Raw genomic sequence first — 22,365 nt, 5'->3', positions numbered from 1 at the left:
CACGAAAATGTACCAACATGGCAGAGTTTAATAGTTTCTGCTGAGTGTCCGCAAAGCATAATTACTGTCTCGCTCTTTACATAAAGTCTTTCGACCCTGTTGTAGAGTACTGGGAAAACTTTTCTTAGATTGTAAAGTCTTTGAAGACAAGGAAGGACTGTCTTTGTATCTCCCCCTGCCCTTTCAAATGTATGGCTCTCTGACACCCACCTTTTAGTATTTGTTTATTGACTGGTTTTTTATGTATTTGCTGGAAGTCAGGTTTGAGCACTGTGGAAAATCAGGCAGGGCTACTGAAATTTGTGCCTTTCATTAACTGGCATACAGTGAACGTCAACAGAGAATCAAATACTTTTTGGCTTGCAACATGTTGATGATTCTTGGGATACTTTGGCTAGCTTTGTGATATGTCATTCTTTCATGTTTTACAGAAAACACTAATTCTCACTTTGCAGTGTGGTTTCCATTTATTCCCTAAGGTGTTTATGCATTAGTTTTGATTAATGGAATGTTTTCTCCCTTTCCAAGATAAGTGTGGGGGATGCAGCCTATCTAAATTGCATCTGGTGTGTATATAGGGACTGAACAACTAACTGCTTTGTGAGTTAAGCACAGTTAAGTTCACGGATTTGGTAAAAAAATAAGTAAATAAATAAAAAGGCACTGGATCTTTCTTCTGCATGCCAGCCACAGAGCTTTCCTACACTTCTGTCTGTGGCTAGAAAAATAAAGACTGGATGAGAATTCCTGTGAAATCTTGTTCTATGTAGGCATATGTGCTAAACCAGCAATTACTCACCTAATCTTGCTATCACGATGGTGTTTTGTGTGCTTGCTGAACTTAGCAATACGCTTTCCAGTATTTCTTTCATCATGAAGTTAAGGTAAGCATTGTGTATTCCCATGAGTGTATTATTTGGCATTAAGTGTACACCATCACAGGTTTGGAATTTAAGGAACCTAGGAGGATACTGTTGTAGAAAAGTATGTTTCATTGATAAACAAGGTTCTGAAAAATGAAAGGGGAGAATATGTCAGGAGTATAAAAATGTGTGTAACATTCATTAAAGTGTTTGTTAAATAGTGTATTCAGACTGACTGTGTTTCCCAGCCTCTCCTTTGCCCATTATATGTTCTAGTAAATTAAAGCTCGGAAACCTTTGTCAGAGTTATAATACTCAAACTGACATCTAATTCCCCCAGACAATAGGTACAAGACTGCGAGCCTCTCTAATTCTTTCCAGTCTTTACATTTATTGGTTCTTTTGTAGACCTGTTTCATTCAATCTATTACAAACAGCACTGGTTGAAAGTGTGAAGTTTACCACATTTGACCGGAGGCACATTAAAAAACAATGGCGTCCTAGCGTACATTCCATGCGTCCCAGGGGTGTAGCTCTTAATCTGAGCAGCATTTTCGTCTATAATTACTACATTAGATTTGAAGTGCTGGCTTGATTAAAAAGATTGACATGTTTATTTTTTGGCTGACCTATTTGGGTAGATGTGGATTTGATTCATCTATTTTGTGTGACCCTGTGTTACAAAGATGTTATTAGTTGAGCAAGAATCGTGTTTTATTTTGGAGTCACCATTTTAGCATAGATTTGAAATGCTTTTATTATAGTTACATAAGAAATGGTAAAAGTTGAAATTTTTTTAAAAAGAAATTGTGTGTGCACTCACCCAGGTATTGTAAATAGAAATGTATTTCAGAATGGTTTTCAAAGTTCAGTATTATTGAAATTGTTACTGAAACTTTTAGAAATACTGTATCAAATGGCCTCCACAACTTGATGGCCTGTGTTAAAAAGCTTTCACCAGAATTAACGTAATCTATTTTTTATTGTACACCATTCCTCAGGATTATGCCTTTTCTACACATCTGATGTTGTAAAACACACTGTGTAAATAATTGATAATAAACAAACAAATTCTACTTTTGCCCTGGTGTACTTCACCAGTTTCAAGACTTTGAAGTTCCTTAAATAATTTATGGCACTTATTAGTGCAGGCAAATCAAATGGTATCCTTGATCCGAGCTGCTCTTTGTCCTCGTTGTTTCTGAGTAGAATTGTTAAGTGATCCTTCTGATTGGGAACGAAACTGAGTTCCCCTGAAAACCACTGTGGCATTTATGCTGATGTGAACTGATGCACGCGCGTTGCCAAACCATCGGTATTTTACACTAATGGAATTTGTAGAGTTATGGGAATATATTCTGAAACTAGGAATTGGGGTATCTTTTGAGAAAGAGAAAAACATATTTTCACCAGCACACTTTTAGTTTACCTATAGCTTCTTCCACGACGCTTCTTAAGATGAGGATTTCGACTCAATATGCACTCCTTGGCTAAGATACAAGCATGCTGAAAAACATGAACCAAAATATCAAAAGACAGATTATATGATCTTTTTTTAACTCATAAAAGCTTAGGCCGCATGCCAGCCAGCCAAACTAAATACTCTGCAGTGGTACAATAGTCTTTCTTGGGTGTGGAGAATGTAACCATGTGATGGTGACAAGTGAAGTTTCAGAAGTTATAAAAGATTTATGCCAAACATTTTTTTCTCCGCGTGGTCTTCTGTGTTATTTATAATTACATGAATCGTAACCAAAGGTTTTATTGATTTCATAATGAATTCAAATAAAGATTTCAGCTCCTGGGTGACCTTTAAAGGTTAGACTGGCTGTGCATGTTTTTTTATAAAAGTTTTTGTCGTGATGGAATTTATTTTTTACCATGGAAGTATTCAGACATAATAGTTAGGGTCATTCAGACTGTAATTATCACTGCAAGGCTTATGAAATAAGTGACAAACACAGTGTCTAACACACACACACACACACACACACGCACACACACACACACACACACATATATTCAGAGGACTTGTTTATAATAGTTTTACTCAAGCAAGCCTTGTAGGAGAAATTTTGTCCCTTTTGTGGGGGCAGTATAAGATGAGCAACCTATAATGGATCCCTTTTTTTGGTGTTTGCCATCTCTTAGAGAGATTTGATTTGCAAAGGAAGCCCCCAAAAACGTGCCTGTTATCCACATGACCTTGTATGTCTAGGGCAGGCCTCGATTGCTGATCAACCTGTCTTTGAAGTGAATGAGGGAGAATATTTTAAAGTGGAATGCCACCTTAAAGCATGGCTTTAAAAAATGTCTTGAGGCTGGGCCTCAAGTACTTTGGGAGGCCAAAGTGGGAGGATCTCTTGAGCTCGGGAGTTCAAGCCCAGCCTAGGCAGCATACCAAGACCTCGCCTCTACAAAAAATAGAAACAATTTGCTGAGTGTGGTGGTGCACACCTGTGGTCCCAGCTACTCCGGAGCCTGAGGTGGGAAGATCCTTTGAGCTGGGGAGGTGAAGGCTGCAGTGGGCTGTGGTCACACCACTGCACTCCAGTGTGAGCAACAGAGCAAGACCCTGTCTCTTAAAAAATATATAAAAAAAAAAAATCTTGAAATAACAGTATAAATACAGCTGCGCTACACTCTCAGTATTAATTACTAGTCATAACCCTAAATTAATTTGTCAATATGCCATGTAAAGACATTTAAAAAGAAATTCAAATGCCAAAAATAAAAGATTTGCCCTCGTTATAAACATTCACTCACTTAAGTTCAAACACTAATTGTTACTATTTATGAAGGAAATCATGGCCCTCCATTATATTCTCAGACAAAAAAAAAAAAAACTCTAATCTTGAAAATCTACCCGAGGCTCTGGCTAGACCTCAACTCCTGCAAGCAGCTTGTAGGTTTGAAATCAATAACCCTTCTGGCAACTTCTTTTCAGGGCCAAGATTAACTGCCCTAGGAAGAGAACTTACGTTGGATTGAGCTTCAGAAAGGAGCGAACGAACAGTCCTGTTTGGGCTCTTTTTCCCTAGTGTCTCACTGCTTGGAGCCTCCTAAGCATTCTCCCTGCAAAACACCACGAGAAAAGAGTTTTTTCATCGCTGTGCCATCCGCTATGTGGAGTGAATGTACTTGGGCAGTGGTAGACAGCACACCTACCTACCGTTTCCCCAAAGTCTCTTCCCCTTGAAGATCTGAGCCAGTGGACATGTTTTTTGGACCGAGTTGCTAAAGATCATCTATTTCCTAGATGTAACATTCAGATGGTTCCGCAAGATCTGCAGCATGTCCGGGTTCCGGACAAATTGGAAGTGTAGCATCCAGAAAGTCAGTGTGGGATTACCGATTCAGAAGGGTGGTAATTCACCATCGCCAGGCCTCATCTGAGAGGCGGGAAGTGAGCCAAGTAGGAAGGATAAGCCTCTTCTCAAGGGTCAAGGCAAACAGTTCTGGGCGGCAGGAGGTAAGCCTGGCCCTGGACACCGGGCGCCTCACCTTCCCCATCTCTGTTTCACGTCATTGCCGTCTCTGACCGGAAAGCCTCATTTGGACTTAAGCCCTCAGGTGTAATAATGTCACTAGGGCTGATTGTGGAGAGGACCTGTGCCCTGGTTCTGCTAAGGATTCTAGAAGCTCCTTTACCCTCTACTGTGACTTGAAGAAAAGTTGTGATCATGGAAGTTTTTCTTCTTCGTAACATTTTCTACACATTTGAAAGGAACAGACCCTGATGTTTTTAAAACAGTCATATCTTGTCAGTTTCACATCTCCATACCAAAACCCAAAACCTAGAGAGATGGCTCCTTTTGACTATAATTCCTGTGCTGGTCCTTCTTGTTTCCTTTCTCTCCTCCTCAGATGTGATGTGGAGAGATCTGGTCATCTTCTTGGATGCCAAGGAGCTCAGGACCTGACTCCTTGAAGTTGTCTTTCTCCTTCTCTACCACTGTTCAGCTGTTCACTTTTCCCATCCTCGGAGTTGCTATTGCATTTCATGTCAGCATGTTACAGTTTCACAATTTAAACTCCTTGTAAAGGCCGGGCGCGGTGGCTCAAGCCTGTAATCCCAGCACTTTGGGAGGCCAAGACGGGCGGATCACGAGGTCAGGAGATCGAGACCATCCTGGCTAACACGGTGAAACCCCGTCTCTACTAAAAAATACAAAAAACTAGCCGGGCGAGGCGGTGGGCACCTGTAGTCCCAGCTACTCGGGAGGCTGAGGCAGGAGAATGGCGTGAACCCGGGAGGCGGAGCTTGCAGTGAGCTGAGATCTGGCCACTGCACTCCAGCCTGGGCAACAGAGTGAGACTCCATCTCAAAAAAAAAAAAAAAAAAGGTCTCTGGTTCTACTGATGACATTATTTATTAACCTAGTTCCTATACAAATAATAAGCTCTGTTTCTGTTACTTTTGTTGTCTACACGCTTTTTACCAGTTACATTGCAGTGGGCGTTCAGTGTTTAACATTGGTTAGCCTGATTTTCCTAAGTGAATTGTTTGCATCAAAGCTTGGGGTTAATACCCTTACTATTTAGTATCTTCTATAGCAGTAGGTTGAAAATTATGGCACGATAAGCCTCCCTAGGCCTGTAGGGATGTGGGATAGGGAATAGCCAGTTGATGATAAGCCTCCCTAGCCCTGTAGGGATGTGGGATAGGGAATAGCCAGTTGATGATAAGCCTCCCTAGCCCTGTAGGGATGTGGGATAGGGAATAGCCAGTTGATGATAAGCCTCCGTAGGCCTGTAGGGATGGAGATGGGGAATAGCCAGTTGTGTTTGGGGGCTGCACTCCCAATTTAACAAAATAAGTTCAGGATTTTTTCCCCCTCTAAGAGTTCATTTCACCATCAGAGGATAAAACAAGTTTCCAAACCACTGCTTTACTTACTTAATAAATACTCAATAAATAATTATCCCACCATAATATTGCATAGGGAAATAATAAGTTGCAGCTCAATAATACAAAAAGAGAGAAATGTGTAAAGGGCCCTAAATAGGTACTGTGGTAAGAGCAAAGTGTCCTTTGCATATAAAATGGTTTAAATAGTGACAATAACTTTAGTTTAATTATCTAATCTAACAGATTTAGAGCAGCTACCTAGTTGTATGTAATCTGGAGTGCCCTTTCAGTAAAGGTTCACAGCTTCGCAGAAATGCAGTGCTGGTTCGTCAGCCCTGTTCTCCCACTCAGCAAGGAGATAAAGATCTGGTGGGAAGGGCTTAGTGGCTCATGCCTGTAATCCCAGCACTTTGGGAGGCCGAGGCGGGTGGATCACCTGAGGTCAGGGGTTCGAGACCAGGCTGGCCAACATGGTGAACCCGCGTCTCTACTAAAAATACAAACGTTAGGTGGATGTGGTGGCACACACTTGTCATTCCAGCTACTCAGGAGGCTGAGGCAGGAGCATCACTTGAACCCAGGAGGCAGAGGTTGCAGTGAGCCGAGATCGCACCACTGCACTCCAGCCTGGGTGACAGAGTGAGACTCTGTCTCAAAAAATATATATATATATTAAAAAAAGTACATTTTAAAAATAAAAGAACTGGTGGGAACACATTCTGCAGATTAGAGGTTCCTTTGCACGAATAAACTCCCCTTCCAAAAGGAATTCCTGTAGAGATGGCTTAGTTTATCAGCTATTTACACCTTAGGTTGTATTACTTTAATCAAGTGATCAGATTACTTTTACCGAGGGCAGGAGCCTTCTGATTGGTTGGGGATAAGGTGCAGTTTTGTGAACTCCAGGCGGTGAGAAAGAGGTGTGCCTCAGTCGGTTGTCCGAGCGACACTCACAGCAGGATTGACTTTGGGGATCCAGCCAGCCCTTCTAGGTATTGGAGTGAACTGTGCAGCTTGCTGCGGATAGCCCACTACTTTGGTGAGAAGAGGAAGGACAAATATCACAACACCTAAATGACAAATGGCCCTGGGATGTGGAGCAGTTGGAATGCAGCTGACAGGCAAAGTCAGCGACAGTGGAAATGGGTGCAGGTGACCATTTCCTGACAAGCAGGTGTCAGATAGTGCGGAGTGGATGTGGGCTGTTTTCAGCTGCTGGCTCAGGCGTGGGCTGCAGACAGACTGAAGACCTGATGATGAAGGACAGAGCAGAGGGAAGCAAAGGAGTGACAATATCATTCGAGACAGGTGTAAACCGTGGTCTGAGATATTTTGTAAAGACACAAGTGGAAATGAGGAAGGAGCTAGATGGAAAAGAGGATTGGGAGGCCTTCCCATAGAAGAAGCCAAAGTCAAATTATAACTGTAAAAAGTCTTAACACATGAGAGAAGTAGGCCCTTACCTACTTCTGCCTCAGTTTGCAAACCAGGTGAAAGTGTATGTTAGTAAACCTTGAACAACAAATTTCAAGATCGTTTATATAGTGTTGGGACACAGCTGAGAAAGCTAGCCAATGGCAATGCTGCCATAAGCCTAGGAAGTGCCCGTGTGGGGACTGAATGGTGTTGACTGATCAGTGCTATACCTGAAGAAACGTTGCACATTTCAGGCCAGGTGTGGTGGCTCACTCCTGTAACCCCAGAACTTTGGGAGGCTGAAGCAGGCGTATCACTTGAGGTCAGGAGTTCAAGACCAGCCTGGCCAACATGGTCATCTCTACTATCCCAGCTACTCGGGAGGCTGAGGCAGGAGAATGGCTTGAACCCAGGATGCAGAACTTGCAGTGAGCCAAGATCGCACCACTGCACTCCAGCCTGGGCGCCAGAGCTAGACTCTATCAAAAAAAAAAAAATAAGACAGAAAGAAAGGAGGGGAGGAAAGGGGAGGGAAGGGGAAAGGAAAGGGAGGGGAGGGGAGAAAAGAAACATTGTCTATTACCGGTTTCATTATTCAGTATCTTGGAAGCAGAAATCATTGGTGGTTAGGGAGGAAGATTAAACACTCGCTCAGATACAGTTTAAATGAGTTGAAAAATCGACCTATGGAAAAGTGTCTGTTTGTGTCTCTGCTTGTGTTATTAGAAAAAAAAATAATAGCTCAGCATTCAGGTTTTCCACAGGTGTGAAAATCCAGGTGTAAATTTTAAATCACCGGACATGTGGTACTGTAGATTCATGTAACGGTAGATGGCTTTATGGAACATCATTGCTTTTTTTATTTTTTTTATTTTTTGAGACAGGATCTTGCTCTATCGCCTAGGCTGGAGTGCAGTGGCACAATCATGGCTCACTGCAGCCTTGACCTCCCCAGGCTCATATGATTTCTCCCTCCTCAGCCTCCCAAGGAGCTGGAACTTCAGGCGCAGGCCACCACACCTGGCTAGTTTTTGTACTTTTTGTAGAGACGGGGTTTCACCATGTTGCCCAGGCTGGGCTCTAACTCCTAGGTTCAATTGATCTGCCTGCCTTGGCCTCCCAAAGTGCTGGGGTTATAGGCATGAGCCACTGTGCCCAGCCGCATATTTTAAGGTATACATTGCTTGGGTTTTATTGGGATGTAATTAGTCATTTAGTTTATGGAAAAAATTATATTAGACAATGGTTTCAAAGGAAGGCTCTAAAAAGTCTAGAAATGATACATGGGGGCAGAACAACATGGGAAGATATCAGTGTTTCTTGCATAATCATAGAAAAAGAATCAATCTAAATCAGCCAGTATTTTTTTTACTAGAAATAATGATGCCAAAATAAAAACTTAAGTATTAGAAATAGTATTATTGAACCCAAGTCATCTTTAAAACTTATTCCACTGACTCAGAATCAAACACTGAGAATAGAGGGTTTAAAGTAAAAGAAAATATATCCAATTCACACTTCAGGAAAATGAAAATACTACAGACCAAGAGAACATTCTTACTGAGCTTTTTTTTCAGTGCTCTCAATTTAACCAGCTGGAATTATTTTTAAAGTACATCCAATTCAACCTTTTAAAATGACAGATTTGCCTTTTAATGGGAAATATGTATTTCATCATAAAGACGGAGCACAGTGTCCTTGCCTAAGTTATTCTCTACAGAAGGATGCTCTTTTTTTTGTACTCTGTGCTTAGCCTATAAGAAAGAACACAGATTATAGAAAATTAGCTCCTGGCATGAAAGATTAGAAGCATACAGGCAGACTGATAGAGAACAATTAAAAATGCAAACTGTTCCTTTCAGTATCCTGAATTCATAGAGTAATGTCAATTGCTATGAAATGAGCAGTTCATACAAACAGAACCAGCCAAGAAGAAGAATAACTTTAGAATTCCTTTTTATTTTTTTATTTTTTATTTTTGGAGTCTCACTCTATCACCCAGGCTGGAGTGCAATGGCGCGATCTCGGCTCACTGCAACCTCCACCTCCTGGGTTCCAGCGATTCTTCTGTCTCAACCTCCTGAATAGCTGGGATTACAGGCATACACCACCACGCCCAGCTAATTTTTGTATTTTTTAGTAGAGATGGGGTTTCACCATCTTGGTCAGGCTGGTCTCTAACTCCTGACCTCAGGTGATCCACCTGCCTCGGCCTCAAAGTTCTAGGATTATAGGCATGAACCACCATGCCCGGCCTAGAGTTCCTTTTTTAGTTACAGAAGAGACAACCACTACTTTAAATAACCAGATAGTACATTAGAAAATGTCAGTCACAAGCTCTGTTATTTGGGGACTTTTTGGTGTCTCACTCAAGGAACCTCTTAAATCTGTGTTCATTTCAATGTTTTTTTCTTTTTTTGTCAGTGAGAGTCAAAAACATCTCCAATTTCTAAGGAGAAACATTCACTGATAACAGTGGTGCTGAATTAAGGTATCTCGGTGTTTATGTTAAAAAAACAGACACATTTTCAATTAAGATGGACATTTTCGAGACATAGGCCTGACTGATGCTGTGTGACAGGACAGGATCTGTGAGCTGTGAACGGAGGGTAAACATTCCAGGACTGTGCAGGTGGGAGAGGGTGAGGTCAACCAGAGATGCTCATTCAAAATAGGGCCTTGGGGCAGGAGTTACGAGCAAGTACTAAGGGAAGAACACAAGAAGATCCAGGAGTGGGGGCAGCGACTGGCCAGTGGGAGCAGCGGGAGGGGGTCTGAGATTATTCCCATGGCAAGGCGGGGGGTCTGGAAAGGCACGCAGAGCTGCTGGAAACCCCCCTTAGGTTAGAAGCAAATACACATTGCATTCGTCTCATGATGGGGCTCTTGAAGTCAGATGTACTTCAGAACCCACTGCCTCTGAAGAACAAAACAAGGATTTTGGTTTGTCAATGGTAGGCATACTTGTCTTATTTATTCTAGTACTGAAATTTCCAGAAAGTGTTAAAGAGTCTTTTAGGAAATAGAAAAATAACTATGCATTTTCAGGTATTTTGGTAGAAACGCCACCCCAGAATGCTTTATCTACACCATCTCCAAAGCTCTTTATATAATTAATCATAGTAAAAATTGTACAACTACTTCCAATATGTAAACAAAAACCCTTGGTATGTGTGAAGCACATTCATTCATTCAACAAATGAAACAAGCATCTGTGCCTGTCCCTATGCCATTGGGAAAGGTTAAAAGCAAAATTAGTCCAGCAGCCTGTTCCGGTTAACTGGAAAGCCTGAGAGTTTTATAGCTCTATTTAACTGGAACGTGGGCATGTGAGTGGGGAAAGAGAGAACTAAAATTCTAAAATGGGTTGGAAGTTCCTGGTGAACTTTGAATGCACAACTAAGATGCGTGAACTGCACTTTTTTTTTTTTTTTTTTTTTTTTTTGAGATGGAGTTTTGCTCTTGCTGACCAGGCTGGAGTGCAATGGGTCAATCTCGGCTCACTGCAATCTCCGCCTCCTGGGTTCAAGTGATTCTCCTGCCTCAGCCTCCCGAGTAGCTGGGGTTACAGGCATGCGCCACCACATCCATCTAATTTTGTATTTTTAGTAGAGTTGGGGTTTCTCCATGTTGGTCAGGCTGGTCTTGAACTCCTGATTTCAGGTCATCCACCTGCCTCGGCCTCCCAAAGTGCTGGGATTACAGTTGTGACCCGCCGCGCCCGGCCTGAACTGCAATCGCAAGGTCCAATTCCACGGTGGTGCTTCACTTACAGTCTGGGACTCTGCCTGGGAGTGAGGCACAGGGGAGCTTGCTGCTGGGTTCCAGGGCCAGACACAGAAGGTGGCAGAGAGAGAGAGAGTGCCCATGACTAAACCTAAGCCACAGTTGGGCAGACAGAGGGGAAGTGCAGGCGGCTCATCCAGAGAGCCCGCGCTGTAAGGCCAGGGCAACATGGTGGAAGACCAAGAGGGCTTGAGGAAGAGGGTGGATGGAAAGCCTACACGATCCCCAAGCCCTGGGAGACCATGTGTCATTATGAAAATGGGCTCAGACCGGGCGCGGTGGCTCACGACTCTAATCCCAGCACTTTGGGAGGCCGGGGTGGGTGGATCACCTGAGGTCAGGAGTTCGAGACCAGCCTGACCAACATGGTGAAACCCTGTCTCTACAAAAAAAGAAAAATTAGCCAGGCGTGGTGGTGGGTGCCTGTAATCACAGCTACTCAGGAGACTGAGGCAGGAGGATCTCTTGAACCAGGGGAGCGGAGGTTGCAGTGAGCAGAGATCATGCCACTGCACTCCAGCTTGGGCAACAAGAGTGAAACTCCATCTCAAAAAAAAAAAAAAAGAAAAGAAAAGAAAATGGGCTCAAATGGAATCTTTTGGTTCCTTCTCCTCCACCCAGCTATCACATAAAATACACTCACACCCCCAACTTCAGGGCCGTAGGTAGGTTGGTCTAAGCATGGTAAAAGTTTCGGGCATGGGAGAGAAGATTAAGTGTTAGCCTCCTTCACCAGCCCCTGGCCAGTCCCCAGTCACCAAAATAGTGGAAGCTGATTTCTCAAAGAACAGAGGGCAAAGGATGCCTCATGATTTCTGGAGCGCTGAGAGCTGTGTTAAGGTCTTCAGTAAATGACAAAGGCAGTTGGGAGACCTGAGTTCCTGTTTCTGGGGCCAAGAGTTTAAGCCAACAGACTTGGCTTGGAGCAGCAGTCGCTCTTCCGAACTCCCGTTCCCCTGCTTTGCTGTGCCTGTATCCTCCCTCTTTCCCAACGTCTCTCTCTCTAGCCTGAGAGGGAGAGTTTTGGTGACTGCACTGGAGGGATTCACTACAGTTCTTGCTCCAGTGGAGTGTCTTTGGCAGGTGGCCCCTCATCATGGGCACAGCCTCACAACCCTTCTGGAAGGACATCTGCTGCTGAATTTCACCATTGCCTGGGCATATGGCCTCAGGCCTCCCTCCTAAATATGGTGGAAGCACACAAGACCTCCTGGAATCATTAAAACTTTTAGAGCAGGGGAATGACAGAAAGAAGGAGAAATGTTTCAAGGAAATTAATTTCATCCAAGGTGCAACATGGATTCAAGAAGGGAGGTGTTTCAGAAGCTGTCGCCATCAAGGGCAGACACTAATGAAGCATCAGAGCGCCGACAGTAATGGATAGAGGGCTGGATAATGAAGGGGGAAGTTGACAGGGCTCAGTAATGAGTTGGCTGTGGGGGACAAAAGAAAGAAAAGAGTCAGAGATTCTGATGAGGTTTTGAGGCTCATTATGATTACAAAATGTAAGGAATCCAGATTTTGCTGGATGTAGTGTGTGGTGATAATGGGCTCTGATACAGATTTCAAATGGTGATGTTGCTTATAATGCTGACTGAAGCGGTGTTATCTTTAGGCTCATGTAAGAGTTGAAATATTTTTGGAATGTGTAATACCTTTATTTTAAGAGTGTGTGGTACAACCAGTTGAAAACCTGTGAAAACGTTTACTCCAAACTAATGCATAATAGATTGTTTTTTGGTGGGGAGAGGGGAAGAGTGAATAATTCAAAATGAGTTTATTTTGAAAATACACTTGCAATAAATATGTGGTCACTTTTGAGCTTCTTTGCAGAATTTTATTAGACGTTGTGTACACCCTTGCGTCTTCCAGACACTATTTTTCAACTCAGGTTATCTCAGTCATTGCCTCACACCGTCTGTTGTGCTCAGTGCCTCAATGTAGTCAGCACATCGTGGTCTTTTCATTCACTCATTTACTTTCCTGGCCATTATTTTTATAAGGGACACCTTGTATGGCTCTTGCAGATTCCTGATAGCCTTTTCCTATGATGCTTATACAGAATTCATTTTCATGAAAAATAATGAAATGCAAATTTAAAAAAAACCCAAAAGAAACAAATCTCTGTGTTCAATTAAAATTACAGCTTTACTCTTTCTATATACACATATATATGTTTGCCTATAGAGACTGCATTTGGAGATTTCTCTCAAAAGTAACTTCACATAAGATATTCATGAAAACTGAGTCTGCATTGTTCTCCATTTCCCAGCAAGCCTTGTGACTTTTCAGTTGCGGCAGCTGTGGATCAGCTGATGCACGGTCCCAGAAGGTTTGCAGTCTTCTTTATGCTCTTTAGCTTTTCTGAATTTAAAATAACCCCATCTTACAGTAAAACACGGTTTGAGAATAATTCTCTAATACTCACTGGATAATTTAATTCCTCCTTCAGCATCTGACTCTGAAAGCCCACACTGACCATGGCTTAAAACAAAACAAGTGGAAAGTCTCCCACCCTGTGTCTACTCACACCCTCTTCCAATCCATGTAAATCCACAACTGCTCCTTTGTGACTACTGCTCTCCTAACTAAAATAGTTGACGTAAGCTAAATGCTTCTTTACATTTAATTATTAAATAATAGAGTCTGCGAACCTCAGCTATTCGCATGACCACTTCTAGAAACCTGGGTCTTTGCTTGACTTAGAGCTTCTCTCTGTCTTCAGGCCCACCTCTCCCATGTGCCTCTGACATGCCCCTCTCCCAGCACGCTGGCCCCACGGCCTTGGAACCTGGCTCTTGATTCACCATGAACATATTTCCTCAGGGCCCCCCAGGTGCAGTGGAGCGTTGCTATGACTGATTTACACCCAGCCTTTCTCCTCATGGATGCTCCCCTGGGCCCCCCCAAATCACCGCGCTACATCTGGCAACCTAACTCGTTCTCAAGCTTCACTTTCGCTCATTGTGCCCTTGGCACATCGTTTTCCAGTAGACAACTCCATGAACAGTTTTATTTATTTGCGTATTTATTTATTTGCAAATTCTTCTTCTCACATTTGACTGCTATCTTCCCCTTGTGGAAATTTTTATCTTGGAAGCTTGGGGAGCATCAGTGGAGCACATGTGGATGCTCCCAACTCACATCCGATGAGGAAGCTGCCTTCCTACACGCACACAAAGTGCATTCGGCAGAATATGAAAAAATTAAGCCAGCGGACAGTTAATACAGTGAGAAGTCGTGCTTACATTTGGAACATGGACCGCCTCTCACCAAGCACTGGGTACTTCTTTCCTCTCTGAAGCTGGCCAAAGGACATGAAAACAACTCACTAATTTACACAATCCACTGAAAGAAGAAATTTGTAAAATTAAAAAGAAAGAAATTGGCTAAACTAACATCTAATAGGATGATTGCTTGAGTTTTTCACGTTTAAAATCTCTGTGCAAGTTTTAAAAATGTTGCATCGGAAAACAGAATAGAATTTCCGTGTGACCTGAAGTGATGGGATAATTACCTCCCTCCTCAGAGCAGGTTTCCTGGCTCCTCATGCCCAGGCTATTGAGGACCAGCCCTGCTCTATTGTCAGATTTGTTTTCCTGTTTTGGGGATGATTGCTTTCCCCACAGAGCCTCAGGATTGCTCCAGCTCTTAAAATGGTAAGTGCCATCGCCACCTGGATTCCCTCCCAGTTAGAAGCATCTCAAGGACTCTATTATGGGCCAGGGGGCTGCTGATGGATCCAAGAGAATGTCTCCCTCTCTGAGCCTTGGATTCCTGACACTGGAGAGGGATTCCTTGATGAATGCCTTCCCCCTACACGCTTTTCTAACCCCTATGATTTGCTGAGAATCTGCCAGCTTTCTTTATGAAGGTGTCAATTCCTCATCCGTGTCATTGACATGGAGTCGTTCATTCAATAAAGATTTACTGAGAACCTTTTGTGTTTTGTGCTTGCTTCATGTCAAGTTACTAGTACTCAAAAACAAGGTGGTTTCTATTTTCTTCCTCCCCTAGAAGTCAGTTCCAGAGTTTTTGTCCCTTCCCAATAACTCAATTTCAGATTATTTGCTCAAGGAGTAAAAAATTAGCAGAAGTTACTGAGTATTCATCTGGGGGACTTCATTCTAGAAGGAGAATTTGGCATATCTGCCTCAATTCTCTAGACTCTAAAATTCCCATTCTCTCTTTCTCTCTCTTTTTAATTCGTAAAATTCCTCTCTGCTCTTATCTCTAAGTCCCTGTATGTTTTCTAATGTCATGCACTCAACATAAGCATGAGACTCTCGGAAATTTGTTTGCTAAATCATCTGGCAAATGGTCTTGTTGATGTCTGCTGAGCTGCTCAGAGCCTACAGTTGTTAAGTACTTATTACAGGAACCCAGCAGGGCAAATTAAGAAAGCTACATGTATGCTTGTTATTTTAGGACTATTATGCTATGCTTCTGAGGGGGCTACATATTGGACCTTCTGACCTGAAAGGACTTGCTGTTCTTTAGTCAGAGGTTGCTGCGTGGAATCTGAATCTTTGACCTGGCAACAATAAAAGTGATTATCTTCAAGGGGGAGAATGTCCTCTTGTTGCTTTTCATAGTTCAGCCTGCTGGAAAATGTAGAACACTTATTTAGGCAGCTCTAGGTTCACTTGGTATGTCATATTTTATAACTAAGCTGGGAGCTTTTTCTACTTACAAATTAAGTTATTTATTTCATTTTTAAACATAAGTGCTTTATCTAAACAGGACTCCAAAGCTTAGTATCTTAGCACAGGGTGAGCATGCCTCCCAGCCCATGCAAAAAGATACGTGGCGGGACAGAGCTGTTGTTAAAATTATAGCTGATGCTCCCCCTGCTTTTTTTGGGAGTACACATTACAAATTGAAGCTGCCAGCTAAGTAACTTACAGATCACTTAGGGTGTATTTTAGAATAACTATACAGCTCCTTTAGTCTTTCTAAGAACTACTTATAAAGCAAATTTTGGGTGTCTGAAAAAATCTTAATATGTAAAAGCATAGGAAAAATATGATCAAAAGTATTTTAAGTGCATTAACTTTAGAACTCCTAAAAATGCCAGTTTTCTGGAACACAGGAATTTATTATTATCATCACTTTAGACTTTTATCTTTTGTAATGTATTGTGTTCTACCCAAAGCTCTGCCTTTGGTACCTTCTTTTGACGTCACAGCTGTGCTTAAAATACTTTTCCAGCAGTTTAAGTTATCTCAAATGGTCATCTGGTTAAAAATGCTGCTGCCGCGGCTCCTGCTGTAATTTACAAGAGAATATCCTTGAAGTAGTGTGTTTCCTCAGAAGTTTTGTCAGTTTCATAAGCTTTAAAAATGTAAGTGTAGCAAAAGAGAGTTGGCCTTTCCCTGTCTGTTGTAGATATTTTTTTAATAATGCAAGCTGCTTAAGCACAGAGTTAATGTCCAACATGCCTTTTTCTAGCAATAGACTTTGTACTCTATAAATGCTTTATGATGTTAAATATTTGTGAGAAGTAAAAGAACTTGACTTTTCAAAATAATAAAAAGCACTGGGTAATCACCCCATTAAGAAGTCAGATGCCAGATCTGAATGTACCTTAACACATCATTTTCTATGAATGTGCTCATGATTCACTTTCTGGGAATCTGCCTGTGTTTCTCTCATCTCAGGAGCAACAGTGACTTCTCATGAAGACTCTAGGGCAGGAGTCAGCAAACAGTTTCTGTAAAGGGACAGATAGTATTTTAGGCTTTGCAGGTCAGGAGTCCAAATTAAGAATAGCGTGAAAGTATTCCACACATTTCCACACATTTTATTGACAAAATTTTAATACTGTAATAACGATAGAGTATACTTTTTAAATGTAGTACAGGTCTACTAATGAGAAGAATGGATTGTTTTGGGGGAGAGTTGACATTTTGCCTAATTAGAGTTCAAAGTTAGCATTTCCTATCATCAGAAACCATTCTGAGCTCAAGGGTCACATAAAAGTAGGCAGCAGGCTGGATTTGGCCCATAGGACCATAGTGTGTCCTAGAAGGGGGCTTTGCTCTAAGTGTGTTCTTGGGAGCAGCTGATTTCATGTCACTAAAGTGGCCTCTTAGACCTGCAGAGCTCAGACCCCACCAGAGGTTCTCAGGCTCATCTGATCAAACCTGTCCTTGCCTTTGTTGCAACGTTCGTTTAGTGATCAAAGTATATTTCCTATCTTTTGGAAATCCAGCTGTCACTTTCCATGATGTCCTTCAGTTCAGTTTCACATAAGCTCAGCTGTCCCTCTTTTTTTTTTTTTTCGTTGAGATGGAGTTTCGCCCTTGTCGCCCAGGCTGGAGTGCAATGGCACAGTCTCAGCTCACCGCAACTTCTGCCTCTGGGTTCAAGCCATTCTCCTGCCTCAGCCTCCCAGGGAGCTGAGATTACAGGTGTGCGGCACCATGCCCGGCCAATTTTTGTACTTTTAGTAGAGACGGGGTTTCACTATGTTGGTCAGACTGGTCTCGAACTCCTGACCTCAAGTGATCCACCCGCCTTGGCCTCCCAAAGTGCTGGGATTGTAGGCGTGAGCCACCGCATCCAGCCCAGCTGTCCCTCTTTTAAAAAAAAAAAAATATCATTGTTTTGACACTGCTGTGCTCTGCCTCTGCCTCTTATCCCATCCCCCACACTCATGGCAGGTGCTTCCCAGGCACCCTGTGTGTGTGTGGCCCCACTGTGCATGCTGATGCAGTAGAGCTCCTGTCCCCATCACCCGATCAAAGCTACACTCAAAGGATGCCAAGACTCCTGCTGGCAGACCCAGTCTTTGCTGTCCTAAACCTCTGCTTGTCCTTTGACGCTGCTAGGAACCCCCTTAGCCCCAGAATATCTCCTCTTTGCTGATACATCTTAAGGTATAGCCGAGTAAAGTTCTTGAAAGAAACGTTACCTGGTGGCCTGGGAGAATTCTTCAGGCACAGTTAGTAATGCTGTAAATGCGTCTGTTACCATTTGGTGGGGGTGTTAACTGGGCTTGGGAGTACAGTAGCTGAATAGGACCTTGCCTGGGGTGGGAGTCTGGGGCTTCGAGAGGTAGATGGAATCTGAAGGTGCACAAACATACCAGCCCATGCGGTACTGATGGGTGTTCAATTCTCAAAAGAATGTGAGATCTAAGACTGGCGCTCTCTCTCAGTTGGTGAGACCTGGGTGAGTGAAGTCACCTGCAGGGGGAGGTGGGGTAGAATTAACTAATTCATGTCTCCGTCCACTCCTCTACACCCAGGCTGCGCCAGAGACACAGAGTGTGAGGTGTCTCAGCAGCTGTGGCCCCCACAGCGTCCACAACCTCCTGCCCTCCCCAGCCTCTCTGTGCCGCATCCTCCACCATGAATCCTGTTTCATCTGGGTTTCTCTTTCCCTCTCCCTCCTGACAAATGAGGAGTGCTCGCAACACTGTGTGCCACACCCCGCTTTTCTCTCCAGATCCCCTGCTCTCACACCCTCGGGTGGATGGACGGTCACACCGTCACCATCAGCTCTGACCTCACCCCTGCAGAAAGGTCTCCTTCACACTGGTCTCAGATGCTAAAGATTTCACTTCGCTTGGATTCCAAGCATTTTTCTTTAATTCAGCACCTCAACCTTGAAAACCAAAGTTTGTTCAAACCAGGCTTCTTTTCCCCCCAACCCATTTTACTCAATGGCCTTCCTGTTACTCTCTCCTCTCAAAGCCTGGAAGCCTTTATTTATTATGCTTCTCTCACTTCATGTCCAGTATCTCAGTCCTTCAAATAGTTTGTTTGATTATTTTAATCTTATTTTGATTACTTTATATTTATTATATTTTGTATTATTATAATCATGTCTCTTGGGGTTCATCTGATTTCTAAGACGTCAGGAATTTGGGCCTGATGCTTTAGAACTGTCTTGCTGCCTCCATTTTCCCCCTCTCCAGTTTTATTTTTTTGTATCATTGTCATATTAATCTTTTCAAAACTCCATGTTCATCAAGCTGCAGTACCTACTGAGACTCCCTACGCCCTGACTGGCAGCAGGGCCTAAATCACAACTTCTTTTCTACTGATCTCCAGACTGCACTCTACTCTGCCAAGCAGGTCTTCCCACTCCTCCTGCTCCCTGCTCCGCACCGAAGCGCCAGGCTCTTCTCTCAGTCTAGGTACCCTCCCTCCATAGACTGGTGCGTATCACAGAAGATGACCTTTCCAGGGAGGAAGGTCACTTGTTTAGCTCTGCATGACCATAGGAGCACCGTCACACGCTGTGTGTCCTTCCAGCCCCTTCCTATAGGTGACCTTCCCTCCTAAGGGAGTGATGTGTGGACAGGACAAACTGAGGCCAACACGGGCCCTACCCTTGTCGCTGTCCCTCATCATCTCTCCTGAATTTTAACCCCATCCCCAGAGGAGATGTCACCAATATGGGGGACAAGGCACAGCAACATTACTCCCCTTAAGGTTAACTTCTCCCCCAGGAAAGAGGAAAACACCAGGATTGTTTTTAAGAGTAAAGTTAGTATTCATAAAGCTCATTCAACATGGCTTTTTCTTGTTCACAAGAAGGATAAATGCATTACATGAATTGTTTTTTATACTTTTGTCTTTTCTTTTTCTAGCAGAAATCAAAGATGGTGTTTTTTGGGGAACACTAATAAATTAGATTCAGGTGAGCGTCTATGATTAATTATGCCATAATTAAATATTAACCACATAGTATGTCTTCTATTTATGCAGTGGCTCGCTTTTTTATTTGAAACTTGCTTAATGATATACAGAAATGTGTCTAAAAAATAGGCTATAGTCTGAGACTGAATTTGAAAAGAAATTTGATGTGTACGTGAAAATACACTTCCAGTGTTAACCACTTAAGACTTCGTAGGCTGTTCAGAAATCAGATCTATCATCACCTATAAAAATTCATTATCAATTCCACTTATTAATTTTTCAAAAGAATCCTTACATCAAGAAAGCAGACTAAAATTGATTGTTATGCTGAAAACATTGAACTTTACCATGATGAGGCAGAAGCAATATATACTATGGAACTGCTTTCTGATTTACCAAATAAAATTTATTTTATATTAAATACATTTGATTGTTTTTGTCTTTAATTATTTGAAAATTGATCTTTTACTTACCATATGACTTTGTACAGATTCCTTAATCCTTGCAGGGCCTCAATGTATTCATCTGTAAATAGGAGACAGGACACTTACCTGAAAGGTTTTTCACTAGGAATAATGAGTTTTTACATGGAAAGCATGTAGCCCAGAGCCTGGCACATGTGAAATAGAGCAAATGGTAGCTCTACTCTAATATATATCTATTAAACCAAGTAAAATGTACAATTAGCAAAAGTCCATCCGTATTTTTTAACTAGTCTGAATAAATGGAATTTTAAAAAAATTCTCGTCACGGTTTATGAAAAGAGAAGAGTAAATGCATAGGGATTCCCTTATCTCTTTCATATAATTTATAAAAGGTCTGTACATTTTTCAAGTGAAACCGAGACTGATACTGAGCTGTGCCTGGCTCCCTGGGAGCATGCTGTGTTGTACTCCTTTGCAGTTAAAGTCCGGCCTTGACCACCACATGGCTCGCATGCTGTTTCCAGAGATAGAAATCAGATACCCATAGCATCAGGCAGAGAGTGGAACAAACAACTTGAAGGAGAGTGCCGCAGCTGCAAATATTGCACCAACAGCCAAGAACGCACCTGGAGTCTCTGCAGGCGCCCGTTGGCCACCTCTGCTGAAGTTTCTCTTGTACTCAGGGCTCCGACTAATAATAAAAGGTCAGCGACTGGAGGCTCTCTTTATCTCAGTTACTTTAAAAAAAAAAAACTTATGTCAAGTGAGCACTTTACATGTTGTTCACCCACTTAGCCAGTGCTTCCTTTGAAGCTGAAATAGATTGCTTACATAAAATACTCAGAGCTGCCTCCACAAAGTCTTCTCATGCTGCTTGCCTCCCTTAAAGCTGCGGCTTCCTAATCCTTTGATCCCGATACCACTGAACTCTTTGAGATTGGAGCAGAAAGGACAGAGTGGAGATTTTAGTGTGACAAGTGGAAGAAAATCAATTTGGACTTCCCAAAGATAGAACGAGTGGTGCAAAAGATGGCTGGTCCCCAGATGGATGTTCTGTCGTTGTCTTGGGTGACTAAAAATGCCAAGGAGGTGCAATGCAAGGCAGACAATAGGAGGCAATTTCTTTTTTTCCTTACTCAAAAAATTAACTAAGTCTGATGTTGGGACCACATTATGAACATCTATGCTTTGACCATTCCACCGTCCCTTGTATTTTTGCTTTATGTTACAGGTTTTAAGCACTCTAGCATTCCGCTGGAGGATTTACACATTGATTAGCAGTTAAAAGCATTTGTCTGTAAGTTTAGTTGGATGACTGTTTCTTACTTCAGGAAAACCACATCTTCCCAGTAATTTGCAGTCCTATTATAAGTGGATATTCTGTTAGGCTTCTAAAGAACTTCTTAGAACTTATTAAATAATGAATAAGGCAGAATGCATTCAGTCTTGTAGTTGCACCAAATTTCAAATATCATATAACCTATGAGTCAGTTCAAGTGTTATATGTAAGTGAAAAAGCATGGGATAAAAAGCAATATTGAAAAGAAATTATGTGAATTACCATGCCACCCAGTAATACATTGTATAGTGATTTAGTCATCCTTTTTCATAATTATACTGTTAAAGATTTGGTTACAACTATTTTTAGCCTCAGAATAAAACCATCATACCCCAAAAAGTATAAAGAAATTAAGGTAGCCTTTCCCTCATTCATAAGTGGTTGTTTCAAATGTGCTTAATTATTGTCTCATTCAATTCAATGCAATGCAATGATGATTCATTGCCTTTTGAGAGCTGCTTGTGAATGCCTCATTAGGAAGAGCTACTAAACGATACATATGAAGGCATATTTAATGTCATCTCAGTCATGGAACCACTGCTGCTTAGCTCTATTTGCATGCCAGAAACTCTGAGCAACAAACAAACCCCACCACGATAATAGAATTTAAAAATTAGCCTATATAATTTCGCTATTGTCTAGAGATAAGAAATGCAGCTTTTGTTTTGTTTTGTTTTTGTTTTTGAGACGGAGTCTCGCTCTGTCGCCCAGGCTGGAGTGCAGTGGCGCGATCTCAGCTCACTGCAAGCTCCGCCTCCCGGGTTCCCGCCATTCTCCTGCCTCAGCCTCCCGAGTAGCTGGGACTACAGGCGCCGCCACCACGCCCGGCAATTTTTCGTATTTTTAGTACAGATGGAGTTTCACGGTGTTAGCCAGGATGGTCTCGATCTCCTGACCTCGCCATCCGCCCACCTCGGCTTCCCAAAGTGCTGGGATTACTGGCGTGAGCCACTGCGCCCGGCCAGAAATGCAGCTTTTCTTAAATGAGAGAAAGAAGTATGTGCAGTTTAGGTAACTACACGAAAATTTGGAT

General features: G+C 42.5%; 1 protein-coding gene across 18 annotated transcripts in view; it reads left to right on the top strand.

The window, feature by feature from the left end:
- Nucleotides 1-22,365, top strand: part of LOC105466614 (teneurin transmembrane protein 3) — a 2,765,046-nt gene that overhangs the window by 2,151,433 nt on the left and 591,248 nt on the right. Inside the window, exon 1 of one of the 18 annotated variants that reach the window (XM_071092794.1) lies at nt 20,680-20,697. The exons of the other annotated variants lie outside the window; for them this stretch is intronic. The gene's annotated coding sequence lies outside the window, so the exon portion shown is untranslated. Of the gene's footprint in view, nt 1-20,679; nt 20,698-22,365 lie in introns of those variants that run through there. 18 annotated transcript variants of the gene reach the window in all.

The sequence above is a fragment of the Macaca nemestrina genome, chromosome 3 (assembly GCF_043159975.1).
Source record: "Macaca nemestrina isolate mMacNem1 chromosome 3, mMacNem.hap1, whole genome shotgun sequence".
Lineage (NCBI taxonomy): Eukaryota > Metazoa > Chordata > Mammalia > Primates > Cercopithecidae > Macaca > Macaca nemestrina.
This window is presented reverse-complemented; position numbering and strand designations above follow the sequence as displayed.